Raw genomic sequence first — 17,144 nt, 5'->3', positions numbered from 1 at the left:
GGTAAAGGGGGTGGGGTGCAGGGAGCGCGAGGGGTGGCGTGGGCGGTAGTCGCCTCTATCGACCGTCCCCAACTTCCCCAAATCCGCCCACAGATAAAAAAAATTGTTTATTGACGCTTCACACTAAATGCGAATTGAAAATGTATACGGACGGACGAGCAGCCATCTTGTTTTTTTAGTATTAACGGCTACTTCCAGGTAGCCGTCAAACATTAGTGGCGATCTTTAATTCCGGAGGAAGATTGGCAGATCAACTAAATTGAGTTTAATTACTGTAATTGGAGTTGTACCCTTACATTTACAAAGTAATGAATATAAATAATTATTGATTTAGTGTACCTTATCCACATAAATATAAATTTTTTAGATTGTATTTCAATTTAAATGAGCCGTGATTATAATTTCTTTCACATGAATTTGGACTTGGAATAATTAGAATCGAGTTTTATTTGTTATGATGGAAAGTACCCTTTATAAAATGTTACTGAATGTAATCGTAGAGTACAGTTCTATTTGAATAGAACTCACTTCGTATTTCACTTAAGAACTTACTTACGTGGATGTAGTATTTTGGTGCTTGGTTTCTTCAAAAGTTATATTAGACAATATTAGTTATATTAGTTTATTTTAGTCAGTATGGCATATCAATTTCAGTCGAATTAAGGGATGAATTTCGACTGTATTCGTATGTACGTAAAGGGTAGTTCCAGTAATGTGTTGTTTGATAAATAAAAATTTTAACAAAAAGAAAAACCGACTTCAAACAAAACACTATTTTAAAACAAATGAATATACACTAAAAAGTAATAAAAATAATTGCGTATTCAATATATTTTTAGAGTGCTCCTAAGTAAAATGAAATGAAAAATATTAGACTACTTAAAAGTCGATTTACGATTATATAATGTAGTTATAATTATTGCTATATTTGGAGTCGGTGTTAGCCAAGAAATACAGTATAGACGAATTGATGAACCTCCTCCTTTTTGAAGTCGGTTGAAAATAGAGCATCGTAGCTCGTAGTTTGAGGTTCGACGGTAATGTATATAACTTTAAAACATGAATCACTTCATTGACAATGAGCGCATTTCTTCAGTTTGCTATTTAACATTACTTCTTAGAATTCTTATCGGCCGACACTATCAGCATAGAACATATATTTATTTTTATAATCTACGGCTTCGATACGTGCTATGAGTTTCTCTTAAATCTAATGAATCTTTAAAATATGCACCGCGTCTCTTGAGATTTATTTTTTAAATTATTTATATATTCGTTTTCATCATTAATGCACGATTGAAATATTTACGATAAAGTTTCCAAAAAAAAATTTATACATGTCATGACACATCAAAGTTGGTTTCGCTGTATATTTTGTAGTATGTATTAAATAATAGAAAACAATGAAATAATTGACCGACATTTCAGAATATTTAAATAACAATGACAGTATCGTTTATGAACGATATCCAATATGAGTTAAAAAGACTAAATGATTTAAAGTGTAAAATAGCTATAGGGAAAGAGACGAAAGGTCGCCTAGAGGCATAATGCTTCTTCAATCCGAGACAATTTCTGCCAGTTCACTCTTATGTAAACCGCCTTAAAAAATTTGGTACGAAAATTATTTTTCCTGTTTAATGGATATAAATTTTATTTGGTAACATTTTCGAAAATACTTACTTTTAGACAGTCCACTTGATAATAATTGTCATTATGCAGTATTCATTTTAAATAAAGAAATGATGCTTTTTAATTTAAATTTGACATTACTCTGGTATATTTGAAAGTAAATATTAAGACTGTAGCGATAGATCTGTTTATAGTTAAGGCTTACAAGGCGAGGAAAAAACCAATAAAGCGCATTGCAGTAGCTAAAAATAGCGTTGCTTATAAAAGAAATAATCTATCTTCATTCGGACAGCTTATATAAAGTACACTATTACTATAAATGTGCTCACTTATTAAATTAACTTTGAAAATTGCATTTTATATGTACCATGTATACATGACTTAAAACGCATTGAGTAAATAAGGGCTATTTTAATATATGTATATATATGTTCAACTCTAACGAACGAACTATTCGAACTCTAGTTTCAATGACTATTAACAACCCCTCATATAATTCCATATATCTCTCTTGCTAAATATATGTAGGTACATATTGTTTCTTAGAATAGTGGGAAAACTTTTCAGTTTATTTCATATTGGTGATAACATAAAAGATAGTAAAGTGAAGTAAAGTAACAGCCTGTAAATTTCTCACTGCTGGGCTAATGGCCTCCTCTCCCATTAAGGAGTGGATTTGGAACATATTCCACCACGCTGTTCCAATGCGGGTTGGTAAAATGCACATGTGGCAGAATTTCGACGAAATTAGACACATGCAGGTTTCCTTACGATATTTTCCTTCACCGCCGAGCACGAGATTAATTATAAACACAAATAAGCACATATATATAGTGGTGCTTACCTGGTTTTGAACCCGAAACCATCGGTTAAGATGCACGCATTCTAACCACTGGGCCATCAGCTCTTATAATAGACAGAGATGTAGCTACTTGTTTTACTTAAAATATAACATAGTTAAGGCCTGTCTGGTTAGGTACTAGCCGCCTCCTTTATTCGACTACCAATCAAAGCCACTTATTAATGCTATGTTTCGGCTATGAAGGGTGATTAAGCATTTGTGATAACAGTCACAAGTGACATTACTTCATAGTGGCGAGATGGCGTGGTGTTGATGCTAGGAATGGTAAATTGTTACAGCGCTACTATATATATAAGATTAAGATGATTTTATATCAGCAGACGGCACTTTTTCATGTCGTGTAATATTCGTTTTATTTCTTAATAACACGTCAATGATTTTTGGTCATTTAATATATTTCTCGAAATCACTTCAGTAGATGTTACTCAATGATTTAGTAATTAAACTTATATTAATAAATATATCCATGTTCGTGTTGAGGATAAACTTAAAGTAATTTTATTTTTGAGGCAACATTAAACATTATCAAAATTACTTTACTTTTCACTTGACTTTAAACGATATTTCAAAATACGTTTAAGAACGAATATGGTACTGGAATAAAGACTGATCGATAGTTTGGTTGAAGCTGACATATCTATATAAGTATTATGCATAGGTCAGTAGATATTTTAATAAAACATATTGGAAGTTAATATATGAGGGTTTTACTAAGATTATTATATTACGGATGACACAGCTTTCTTACTCATAGAAAGACTCGCTTATATACTTACAGCAAAAATAAAATAATTATATTAATAAAATAAGCATTGTTGTCATTAAGCATATACAAAAAGTAATTAATTAATTACTAGAAATATAAAATACATTAAAAAGTAAAAAAAAAAAGTTTAATTGCATAATGTCGAACATTCAGCGTAATTAATAATAATAATATTCAGCCACTTAGAACTCCATTAGCGTACTTTAGTGCCCATTACATACTAGATGAACTTTATATACCTACTTGTCGCCCGGCCGACTGGGTCTTCTCTTTATTAAACTAAGGGATAGCATCCATAATGCAATATTGATTGCCTCTTTTTTCTAGTAGGTAGACTGTCAGGATGTCCCAAGATAAAAGGGTTCTCGGGCCAAAAAATAAATTCGATTTATGAGCCCAGAAAATCTAAGTAACCAGCTGCGTGTCTGAAACATGACAGTATTTACATTAATTGCCTCAACTATGTGGAGGGTGGTAATAAAGTGTACACACTTTTGCATTGCACACACATCTATACGCTAAAATTACTCCTGTGCAGTTGGATATACTCCTTTTGCAATTGCCCGCGGCTGGAATCGTTAAGGAAGACATCAATTCAATCTTCCTCCACGTAAACCTCGGCTACGAAGGCATATTAATAAAACACTACATTGTACAAAGTATAAATGATTCTTACGTGCCTTAACATTGGCAAGCAACACTGAATTTTCATGTACTGAATTTTTGTTTATAATTCATTTGCTCGGGGGTGAAGCATAACTATGTAACCTGCTCGTGTCGGATGAAAGTCTTTCACATATGCATCCACCCATCCGCATTGAAGCAGCGTGATGAGCTCCCAAACTTCTCAAAAAGGGTAGAGAGATCCTAGAAGTGAGCAGGCATTTACTTTTTTTATACCTTTGAATTCGCGAACACCGAAATAATAAGAATCAAAAAACAAAACGGACGCGAAAGTACGCAAATACAAATAACGCTACGAAAAAAAAAACCTACAAAATGTTGTTAATATTTCAACGAATAATTTATTTTTTAAATCGCATAACTCCGCTTAAGTTCCAAACTAGTAGAGTGTCACTTGAAACAGTCCGCATAACAACCGAGCATTGATTCATTGTACAAATAACTCAGTGTCCTCCAAATTCTGAATTCATGCTTTGTCCGCATGTGTCCGTTTTTTGCTATTGCTTCTCGTTACCGACTAGAACATCGAGGTTTTATGTTAGAACAAAAATATCAATGGAAATTCCACAACGTGGCAACATTCAAATTAAATCTTTTTAGACATTTTGATCACGAATAGGTTAAAATAATAAAAATGACGGATGAAAATCTTGAAATTAAAAATCATGTTACGTTGATAAAATCGTAAAAATAAAGACGTCATCTTTAGAATTGACATTATATTCCAAATTTGAACATTAATTTTTTTATACATTTTATGGTTTAGGTCGATGACATTTCCATGATATTTTATGTTCTAAGGTATTACATATGTAGTTAGAGGAACCAATGTTACGTAAGGAGCAACTATTATACACTTGCTTCGCTCGGCGTCTATAATCTCATAAACAACGTCACATTAAAGAGATTTAAAATGTAATACTAGGTTTAATGAAAATGTCTATAATTATAGAAGAGAATAAAAATGATACTTGACAATTTGTCATCGTTGCAAAATTGATATTTATATAATTTAAGGACACCGATATGAATATTTAATTAAGTTATTTATATATGTTATTTAATTCTACTAGGTTGTTTTGCAAATAACAAATTCCTATTTGCTTAGGTATAAAAATATACTTTTTATGTACATAAATCGAAGTAACATTTATATGTTATTATTAAATATGTTTGCATATTATTGTAAATACATTATTATTGATTAAAAAATAAAATGTCACATTGTGAAAGGAAATTCGAGCACGTGCTTTTCAGAACACGTGACTGGACAGCGAAGCTGCCCCAGAAACTATTTCTCATTTTCATTCTCATACCAATTCGAAGTAACGACGTGTTTGATAAAATATGGCTCTGTAAAACTGGAAGTTTTATTAAAAAAAACTGCAGTAGATGATCCTGCAATAAAAAAAAAAAAAAAATTCCTTGTGTATCAGGATTTATATTCGCTCGAATTTCTAAAACTATTCTGTTTTCAATTATAATAAAATTGATCTTAACGATAGGTGAATTTAATTTTTATATTCAATTAAAATATTTAATGCAATATATTCAAGGTTAACAAAAAGCAAGGTTGCTGTCAGTTTCCTTGAAGAATGCCGTGTTAATCCATAACGAAAATGTATGTAGGAATTATTATTTTCAATCAGTTCTAAAGAAGATTCCGCGACACTATACGTGTATCTGTATCTAAGTACTTATTGTCAGCGCTACCCGTTCGAGGCCGGGCGATTCGCTTGTTAGCATTATAAATCTTTGTTTTGAACTATAGCATGGGTTTTTCTATGAGACTTCTTTGCTCAATGTTCATGACTAGGCAAACTGACGTCACATTGAGGTAACATAAACTTGTTTTCAAATTGAAATATCAGTGATTATAACAACATTTAAATATATATGTGAATGCTTAAAGCAAAATATTTTATAGTGTTGTGTATTAAATCATATTATATGGGTATTTGATTAAGTTTAGTTATTAATTAGAGTTAAGTTTTAATTGTTCCGTTTCCGTTCGTTATATGAAACAAGTTTAATGTTAACGTTTAATAGTATATTTTGCCTCAACGATTTCGGTTAAGAGATTTTTTTTATAAGTATAAACTGAGGACCCCTGATCTACAGCTTTTTTAAGTCAGGAGGACCAGACAAGAATTAAAAACATTAGAAGATCAAAATCTATTTGTCTATACGAGATAGTCATCTAAGAAGTTGATATTCGTTGAATTAAAATGTCTTTTTTCTGATATAATACTTCCTAAGCGATGATGGCCCAATCCAAAAACCCAATCTCACGTGAGACCAACCACGCAGGACCTATTTAAATACATAAGTGTATATATACAAAGATGCAGTCTCTATTCCATCCTAGGCAAGTCAGACTGCCTCTTTGGTTTAGTGATACAATATAACACCGTAGAAAGAATTAGCAAGTATGTCTACTGAATACTATAAAGTTCAATCTTCCTTTACCGAACCCCGAATTATTCGTGCTTTTGATGTATATCAGTTTATAAAAGCCAACTTATATTTTTGTATTTAAAATATATATATGACTATTTAAAGTGAAAACAAATTTATTTTTGAAAAAGACGCGGTTCTTTTTTCATATTAATACTTCTTAATATATTGATTTCTAAATTACACAACGATATATTATATGTAGGCACGTTATAGTGTTTTAAAACTGACCATTTCTTATGGCTAATTGCTAAAAGAGCAAATGCATCGCGTCGTGTTTGTAGGATATTGAAACATAGTTAACAACGATTGGGAGTGATGGTTCCATTTGGTAGAATATTATACAACCGGTCCGATTTCCTCGCGGTATCTAAGTTAAACATATGAAAATATGGCGGAGCTTTCCAGCAGCATATGAACTCTTTATTACAAGTTATTCTTGGAAATTCATGACTACCTACATATATGAATATTTTACTACCCAAGAAATTTATATTTAAAGAATATTCTTTGTGAAAATTGAATAATCCCACTGACCTAGTCTCCTTTAAATGGCGATGGCTAACTTAGTATATGCTTGAAGTCTGACAAAATATTTTTCTTGAATGAGAGCCAAATAAGCTGTCTGAAATCGCTGTCATAAAGTTAACCTGATTTTCGGCGCTTTAATTTATTACTTATACATGTTTAGAATATATTTAAGTTTGAAAAAATATTTTATTGGTTTTACTTGAAAGATTAGCCTTTATATAACTTACTTTTCCCCGTGCATTAGTGGCATATTTTAGATTTATGTAATAGGTCAGGGTTCGGCAAATAGGTCACCTGATGTTAAGTGGCCACCACCACCCATAGAAATTGACGCATTTAGAAATACTACCATCCCTAACTTTACCAATACGCCACCAACCTTGGGAGCTAAGATATTTTTTCTAACACAGGCAGGCACAATAGTTACACTGACTCACACACCCTTTAAACCGGAACACATCAATACCAGATATGGCTTCATGGAATATCGCCCCAAATATCAGATATTCTGGTGAGTACCAAACTACCAAAACGAATTTGTATAAAGCCTTACCACTGAGTAACACTATATAAAGTAGCCTCTGCCCTTCTTGGGTTCAAGCTTGCTTCAGACATCATAAATTCATCAAATCGGTTCAGTGATTTACTCGTGCAAGCGTAACAAATAGACATGAGTTAGTTTCACGTGTATAATATTAGTACACTTCACAAGGCAGCGAATAAGCGCTGTGTATCGTATTATGTATTTATTGGGTAAACTGGTATACTAAAATAACTCAACCTTATTCATTGTCGTATTATCCTCGCTACCTTAAGCGATATTAACTCTTATTCCATTGTATATATTATAAGTTAACAATGGTCTTATACAGATTCGTATTAGTACGATAACGATAGTGTCGTTCTTGTTCTTAATAATTATAAATAATAAAAGTAGGAAAACAAATTGATTTCCAAAACTAGGGTGCACTTAACTAATGTATCTCCACGTAAACTACAAATAATACTTTAAAACGGGACAAGAGAAATTGTTCAGCGTGAACGATATATATTTTTTTAATTTTATATATTTAAATACTTACAGTTTGAAGGTCCAGTGAGCCGGTGTAAATACAGATACAGTTATAATATAGTTATATCCTAGTTCTTTTTTTTTCGATTTCCCGGGTGGAAATCGAGAAAACGAATACGGCGATGATCTGGGTGTGGATCCGAGTAGTATTCACAATTTTTTATATTAAAATAATTAATACTACGTAACGGACTTAGCGAAATTATTATAGAAAAATTAAAAAGTTAAAAATTGAAAAAAACATGAAATGAAACGATGAAATTAGTTAATATAAACAAAAATAAGACGAAAATGTGTAGTGAGAAAATACTCTAATATTTTAGAAAGTAACAAGCCTTTACCTCCTCTACGAAAATATAGTATGGAATCTACTATATTTTCGATAAACATTAAGATTATTTAAATGTCAACGGCGATAAACGGAATACAAAGAAATTTAATATTTACATCTCCATTAACACGTTAATAAAAATAGAAAAATGTCTGTCGTGTATGTAATAATGATTTTTCTCGTAATATAATATATCTTACTGCCTTTAGTGTTATATATATGTATTATATATATGTGTATATATGTCCGTCTATACAGAATTGATGAAGTGGTGTTAATCAGGTATGCTGATCAAATTTACATTGGATTGCAAATAAAATAAATGAGGGTCGATTCGACCTTAGTGTCATATAATTCGTGACGTGAGGGAATGGTATCGCGAAGTGGGCTGATGGAATGCGCTCTTTTTATAGATTTCAATATTATCTGCTCATAGACGAAATATTCTTAATGCACGAAAAATATATCCAGTCATCGTTTTATTTACGTCTCACTGCAAAATGGAAGCCTGCTCCAATAAATTGATGGGATGCAGACATTATGCTTCAATGCGGTGTTGGAAATTACACACATAACTATTAGTAGGTAACAGGGGTAGAACATTATTATTTAGTAGACACGGAGCAGTACTTATTACTAGTACCTATTCATTACCAGTCGCAAATTGTAAAAGCTTCCTGATATTGATTCTTATAGTACTTCAAATATTACATTGATCTCTACGTTATATTTATTAATTCTTGGAATTATGTGGAATAGGCTCTATAGTACGTGTTATTGAATAAAAATTTTATAACAAGAAGAAATTTTAATATAAAGTCGTAATAAAAATATAGCGTAACATTTGTCCCAAATATATATTAACCTAATTGTTTCCCAGTGTAAAGTTCACACAAAAGCTATGGGACTGTATTCTCGCAAGTAACAATTTAAATAAACAGGATTATAAATTGAGATTTGTATAACGGGACGGTAAATACGATTATAGATTCTAATGCAGTGTTAATAAGTGATATATTCAAATAAAATTGTACAAGTTTTGGTGCTTAGAATGTATGGCAGGGCTCAGCTGGTGTAGGGCGCGCGCCTATCGATTCCTGCAAGGACAAGGCCACCCACAAGTCTGCAAAATTGTGACACGTTTTGAGCACACAGGATTTTTGACTTTGCATATCAAACTAATACATTTACAATGATTATTTTTCATTTCGAATACAATGAAGATTTCTTTATTATTAAAGCTAATTAAAACTCGGAGTGGAGTAGCTTGGTGGATAAAACTACTCGTTCTTTTAAACATGTAAACAAGCCCAGCAATGGATTGTTTACTTTATATTTACCTTCAATTAAAAATGATATTATTAATAGACTTCTAAAGATAATGCACATTGCAATAGAGTATCTTTCCATTAAATAACTTTTCTAAAGTACATAGTATGCAAAGCACATTATAATTTATGGTGATCTGCAAACTGGCTTATCTTTGATGATAACCGATTACAATTTATCTAGACGATAACGTTATTGATTTACAAGTTTTGTTTGGAAGACTATGATTGCCATTTTGAACACGTGTTTTAACTAAATTATACGCTTTCCGAGTATATTGATATTACGATATAACGTCACATTGAAACAATATGGTCTACTTGCAGTTCGCGATTTCGTTTTTCTTTGTAGTACAATCTTGTAATACTTAATATATACAAGGTATTATGTTTTCTTTTTTTTAATGTCCATATTATATTCTAATATGCAATTTATATTCCATTTATTTTATGATCAGATCAAAACAATATATATATGTATGTTAATCTATCGCAATTATTAATTAAATGAAAGGTGAGTCATATGTTTTACATATTCATTTACAATGGTAATGAAAACGGACACTACATATAATGTAGCGATGAAGTTGTGACGGGCTCGATAGTTCCCAAGCCCAGGAAGGCTGTAGCGGATTCACGCATGCGCGTTCCGCATCGATCTCTCATTTAACCACCTCCACCCGTCGTGTAGGAAGACGCCATCAGGCATCACCCGAGTAACTCATTTTGTAACTCAATGGAGATATCCGATATTGTTATACGAGAATTCATCCAGAAATTCTAGATCCATTCGTACATGAAATCCATTACGTTTACTGACGCTTCTGGTAATGTAAACGTAATCGGGAATACGTAATCGGAAATTACGGGTACAGCGATGAATGAATCGATGGATTTAAATTGTTTAATTTAAATCGAACTTTCGTTATTTATATTTACGTTTCGATCACATTTTACATAGCATTTAGTTATTTACATACTAATTTCTAATAAATGTTCAGCTTAACAAGGCCATGTAAGTAATCTTCTATTTTTAAATTACCTACAACGACGATACTTATTTAGAAATTACGCAATTATGCAATAATTTGAATCATTTCATACTACGTATATCATAACTGTTTCTTTTTAATTAAATCTCCACTTATGTCCTGGTTAGCTTTCATTAATAATTCCGAAACAGGCTCAAACCGTAGCACTAAATTTAAAATGGGAGAAGGGTTGGTCGAGGTGATCTCGGCAAGGCGGAAGGATGGCGGCGGGAGGGGCGGTGCAGCTGCCGGTGCATCACCAGCCCCGCGGGCGGGGCCCCGCACCCACGCGCCCCTCGGCCCGCGCCGGCCCATTGCCAAGTTCAATGCCAAGGTCATGCGCGAGCGAGTGCGACTGCGCGCCGCAATGCAGGAGCGGCCGGCGACGCGGCCGGCCCGCCGTCAGTACCTCGACAACGACGCTGCACATCGCATCGCGAAACTCCTTACGATGTCCAACCATTAACCGCCAAATTAATACAACCATCCGAAAATTTAAGGCTCTCAAACGCCCTCTGGTCCTTCCAGGTGACGCGAAAGAGCAGTGTGCAAAGTTGCGATCGTACCGCGACGTGTCGGAATTCTGCCGGTGAACACCATGTGCATTTCTCTGGCGCACGAGACCCGTCACCCGGTTCCAGTTATGCAATACCTGACGCGAAAATTACTGGTAAGCAGTAAGCTATACATTCGTACTTATATACCGATCATTTATCTCGTTCGGAGTCCACGCTATTTTTTATCGTGAAAATGTAGGTAAGCAGAGAATCTACGTGTCGTTTGCGCAATTTATATCCTTCGAAATGTTTAAATATATTTTTTAATGGATAGCTCCAATAAGTTAAGGTACTATAACAAAAATCAATGTACAATTTGCTTTTCTACGGGGAAGCGTTTGAAGGCGTCATATTACTTGTCGTAGTGGCCATATTTGTTTTAGACTAGACATACCCAACTAAGTCTTAAATAGACAACAGCTTGCATTCGTGGCGGTCAGTTTATGAATTACTTTGAACGTCTTTATCTGCTTCACATTGTTTTGCAAATAGAACAGATATGATATGACATAAATGAATGAAATATTATCGTCACGTTTTGAAAACACTGCGCTAGGTGAAGATGTTTATGTAAAAGGCACATCATCGTTGCGCTTAGCAACAAAAAAGGACGAATTGTTCTTAATGCCTTATATGTATGTATATTTGAAAAAAGAACAAAAATGTTTTCAAAAAATTCAAGAATGCAAAGAAAACTATTTCAAGTTTCGCTTTCAAAATGGCTGCCAAAAATTTCTAAGGCCAATCAAGGGCATCAAGAATAAGGGCCAAGAGACTGATACACCGCGTCGTATCCTGTTGTGGAGTCGGCAAAAAATGTCGAACACACAAGTTCAAGGCAATCGGGTGATCCCAGCCGACGCTAGCTTTGGCAGGCTGCTTTATTTGAACACTACTAGTGTTCGACCGCAATTATTCATTTTGTTCACATTGTTCCGACAAATACAAGTAATTAAAATTATGTATTTCGTTTTCTGCCTTATATATATTTTTTAATTTTATAAAAAAGTTCAAATGACGCAACAGTATAACAATGGCGAAGTCGGCAGTGTATAATGGGTGTTACTATTGGCTTACTGTTACACAATTTTGTACGTAGAAATTATGGGTTCCATTTTATCATATTGTGAAATAATCTGTAATAATTGCCGTTTTATATAATATATAAATATGTTTGTAACACTACTTCATTTTGCTTTTAATACATTTTAAGAGATGTGTTACTTCCATTATAGGTATAAACTTTATATAAACACTTCAACACATCGATACAAATCATTTCAATTTTATAAAACATATATATTTAAATGTACGAATTAATATTTTCTAATCAATTGTTAACGAAAAGCTTCAAAATACTATAATATATATACATATAATATACCAAATTCTAAAAGTGTTTCTTCTTGAGAAAATGTATCTAAGAAGCCCATTTAACGTACAAAATATTTATAACTTCAAAACTTTATGTAAAATTATTGTATCGAGGTACAGTATGTAACTGATGTATTAAAAGTTTTGGCCCGGGGGCCTCCCACACGGCTAAATTACCTTGAACCCGTACCCGCGAAGCCTGAATATCAATCACCAAACTAATAATTATAATCAGCAAAACGTATTTTGTTTTAATTTGTATTTAATACGGTTTATATGATAATTGAATATGTATAATAAACAATATTTCAAAATGAGTAACAAAGTTTTGTAGCAAATATTCAGGAATTTGCTCACATTTGAGCATGCAATTCAATAACAAAGCTGTATACAAAACCATTGTTCATTATTCGATCTAAAACTGGATCAAACGTATGTAAATTGGTACAGTTATTGGCTCTCGTTCACGTAGTATTTTGGTTCGACATACGTTTATACTTATCATATAGAACCTTCACGGAAAATAATAAAACAAGTTCGCATGAGCGTGGCTCTATGAGCTTGTGCAATAGCGCTATCAACAATATCAGCTGACGGTCACGTCACATTGACGTATCGTCACAAACATGGCGGCCAATATGGCTGATCGTTTATGTTTATTTACATTATACAACAACATTAGTCACAACTATAAGAGTCATGTTAATATTTGCGGTCTGCTTTATTTAAAACAATATTTTATGTATGTAAGTTTTAATTAATTTACTTGTGTTTACAAAATAGTTCGTTATAATTATACTTTTTAATTTGACTTGTTTAAATATCAATGCTATAAATTGCCGTAAGTTGATCATTTTGTGACGTCTCGGCACGTGTAGACAGAAACAATCGCCGGTGGATTGTTCCATCATGAGTCGAGACCGTGATATACCTAATTAAACTTTAGTTTGTAGGCAGTGAGCTGTTGTTTTTTTTTCTATACATTAGGCTATATTTTATTTCAAAACAATATTATAAAAAAGGTCATATATAAATTTCTAACGAATTGACTGACTTTAATAACTTTTTTTTTATTTTAATTTGAATTCACAGAATCTATTGAAATATTTAACAATTTTTAAACGATATTCGAGGCGCGATTGTACATAATGTAATTTAATAGTTGCGTACTATTTAATCAACAACCCCACAAATCTCCCCATTGCGTGTGCAGTAGGGTGAGAAAGAGAGGGTAGTTTGTAAATAAGTAAGTAGGTGACTAGGTAAACAAGGTCGTTTCAATCGCGTTTGACATTTCAAAGGTTACTTTCTTCACCCTGGGGGGAGTTAGACTATGCATTAGCTGTGTAACGAAGTTAGTGGATTTTTTATTGAATGAAGTATTGAAATTTTTCATTTTTTTTTATTTTAAAGGTTATGTATTTTAAATATAAATAAAATAATTAATAACTTTTATAGTAAAAAAGTTTATCCATAAACATTTGTGGATTCGGAAGTCTTCGAATTATTCTATAATAAACGTATTTATTTTGAAATAAAGCAACAATATTTGTTTATTTCTTATTAGAAAAGAGTTATAGAATGATTATGTTTGTTAAGTTTAAAATTTCACATAGTTAAATATAAATTAATTTAATATTTATACAGAAACAAATATTTTACATATGATATATTTTCAAAAATTCTACGTTCGTACACGAGCTACGTACAAAATACTATAACAATTGCGGAGACATTAACTACTCAAAACCTCGGTACCTGCTAGTTTTCAAATTTTAAGTTTTACTATTATATTTTAAGTTATACCGGAACTGCGTGAGTAAGCCCATCTGTATATGTATCGACTATGAGACTTATACGTTTTCTACCACATAAATTGAATTCCCTATATATTATGGTTCGGGTTGAAAAGTAATTATTATAAACAGTTACAGGAGGCTCACTCTGCATTGATGGTGTTAGGTTTTTTTTTCATTATTCCATTGTTATCGGTGTAGGTGAATTTTGCCATCTGAGCAAATTTCCTTGTCTGCCTTCAAAAAAATATTAGAAAAGTCCTTTGTCATATTGTAGATATCGTCGTTTTCGGAAATCGTTGTATTAAATATTCTTATAATATTTATAATTATAAAGAAATAACTCGCTCCTTTCATAAGATTTCATAAATCGTAAATTTTGTTCAATAATTGTATACAGATCGGTATTAAAATTAGCATCACGAATTCCTAGATTCATCTAGTTATCTAGAATAAAAGCACTTGTACCTATAATATGTTTATTTTTTTTCCACTACGCGAATAAATCGACTCGCATATCCATCCCATAGCATTGATTTGCTTAAATGAATTTCAACCATACACTTCGCATAGCGGTGATAAGAGAATTCATTCAAATATTGTAAATTTTACACGTGCCGTGGAAAGGAAAGGTTTTTTTTTACAATAATTGGCAAAGGCCCAATGTTTGTGATACATTAAATACATACTCATTTGTTTATTTTTTTAGCTTCGTTTTTCAAAATTAAGATCGATTTTATTGATTCCAGAATTATGATTAGGTATAATTTAAATTATTATTTTTATATATTACATATAAAAATAATAAATGTGAATTCTTAGTTCTGATTCAGATTTTTCAGTGCCCGATTTTCATACATGAATAGAATTAAGTAAGGTTGACTAAGAATATATGTTTTGTATGTCGAAAATAAATGAATGAGCTGTTATTTTACTTTTATAGGTCTATTTAAAAAAAATACGCGTTGTAATATTCTATAGAATTTGAATTTCCCAAGGTTATATATGTTATTCGTCCGCTAATGATTTCGCGTAATATATTTTGACGACATATCAAGTTTAATTTAGCGATGGGTTCATTATAAACGTTATAGTTTCATTACAACAGATTCACATATTTGTCAAGAGACCTGACAAAAGCTGATCTTGTACTGCCCAAACATACCGAAATCGTAAAAAAAAAAATATCATTTTATGCCCATACGAAAATTTGAACAAAACCTTAAAATCATTAAATATTTGCAAGGGCAACATTTTAAATATTAAAAATCTATATTTAAGCAGATATGTGTACAAGCACGAGTAAATATCACTCCATATGCGGTGCTTGAACATTGAAAAATTATTTATCATAGAAACTATCTATTATTAACGCTGTTTGAAATTTTAAAGCGATTCCGTACAAAACCAAGAATATCTCATGTTATTAATCAGCTATCGCACACATACGTGAACCCTTTAAGTTTGCACGTGTCTGTACTCTACGTAGGTTGTGTGTGCTTGTGGACGTAGCGCGAGAGCTGGCAGCTATTCGATGATACAATGTTGGTATCGAACGTGTAACACACGTTTTCTATTATCGTCAACGTCATCTATAATTGAAAAATAAATATTGTAGACATATGTATACGTGTATTTTTGTATTGAGTCATATGCCTTATTTGTCAATGTTGTTTTGTACTGTGATTTAAAATTGTATAATGAATCCTAAGCGCAGTTTGAAACTAATGAAATATTGGACGCATATTTTTTAAATAAAAATAAGTATAAAAAAAAACAATGACTGTCGTATGTAATGTTAATTGTGATTATTGGCATTGGTGTTCATGTACATGGATACATGTGGATGAATACCTTTGTAATAATTGTTTTAAATGTAATCAGATAAATATACGTCGATTTGAGCGAGCACTTGGAGAGCTAGCTCTTGAGCTAGCACATGGGTATGTGTGCGATCGTACGTGTGTGCGTCTGGCGAGTGCAGCTTGCACATGCGCGCTGATGGGGAGGGGCAGGAGACCTTGAACGCGCCTAGCAACAGCGCTGCCAGCGCTTGCTTATTTATTTCTGTTTTACTCGTCTGCACGTTTGCTGGCAATTTTTAAACAGAACGTTTTATGGAGTCGTAATGGCAGGCGGGAATTTGACCTTTTGTGTGCATTTGTCAGATGCCCGTCCCTTTGTTGAGATGGATCGCGTGTCGCTGTTTCATCGAAACTAAATGTCGCTTCACGATCCCTTTTATTGTTTTATAAATTATCATCTTGTTAGAAGTTGGTTTTCCACCGCACTGATAGCTTGAGTTACAATTTTTCGAAGACATATGAAATTGAATTTTAAATGAGTGTAAATTACTTAGATAAAAATAATTATTCTATCTTTCTTAGAAACCAAAGCTTTCGAAAATTCATATTTAAAGGCATAAAAGGCTAAAACATAAGCCTCAACCTCAAACGAACATAAACAGTTATAATTGGACGTTTGCTTATTTTAATTAAAAAAAAATAATACTATGAACTATTTAGTTTTTTAAACGCGAATTTATTGATTTAAAAAATATAAACTGTTATTGCGATATTGCGACTTTTAGCATATAATATTAATAGTTGTTATAAGATTTTGGTAACTTTTTATCATCATCTTCATCGTTATATTAAGAACGGGCATCTTCCAGTCCATTAGAAATATTTCCCCAGTTAACGATACTAAAAAATGCGGCTCTA

At 32.3% G+C, this 17,144-nt stretch overlaps 1 long non-coding RNA gene across 2 annotated transcripts in view; it reads left to right on the top strand.

Annotated features, from left to right (window-relative positions):
• Window positions 1-17,144, top strand: part of LOC124538212 — a 61,764-nt gene that overhangs the window by 7,023 nt on the left and 37,597 nt on the right. Inside the window, exon 2 of one of the 2 annotated variants that reach the window (XR_006966972.1) lies at window positions 11,223-11,364. This is a non-coding gene — a long non-coding RNA (uncharacterized LOC124538212). Of the gene's footprint in view, window positions 1-11,072; window positions 11,365-17,144 lie in introns of those variants that run through there. The other variant, XR_006966971.1, reaches the window with a different exon arrangement.

This window comes from Vanessa cardui, chromosome 20, assembly GCF_905220365.1.
Source record: "Vanessa cardui chromosome 20, ilVanCard2.1, whole genome shotgun sequence".
NCBI classification, from domain to species: Eukaryota; Metazoa; Arthropoda; class Insecta; order Lepidoptera; family Nymphalidae; genus Vanessa; species Vanessa cardui.
This window is presented reverse-complemented; position numbering and strand designations above follow the sequence as displayed.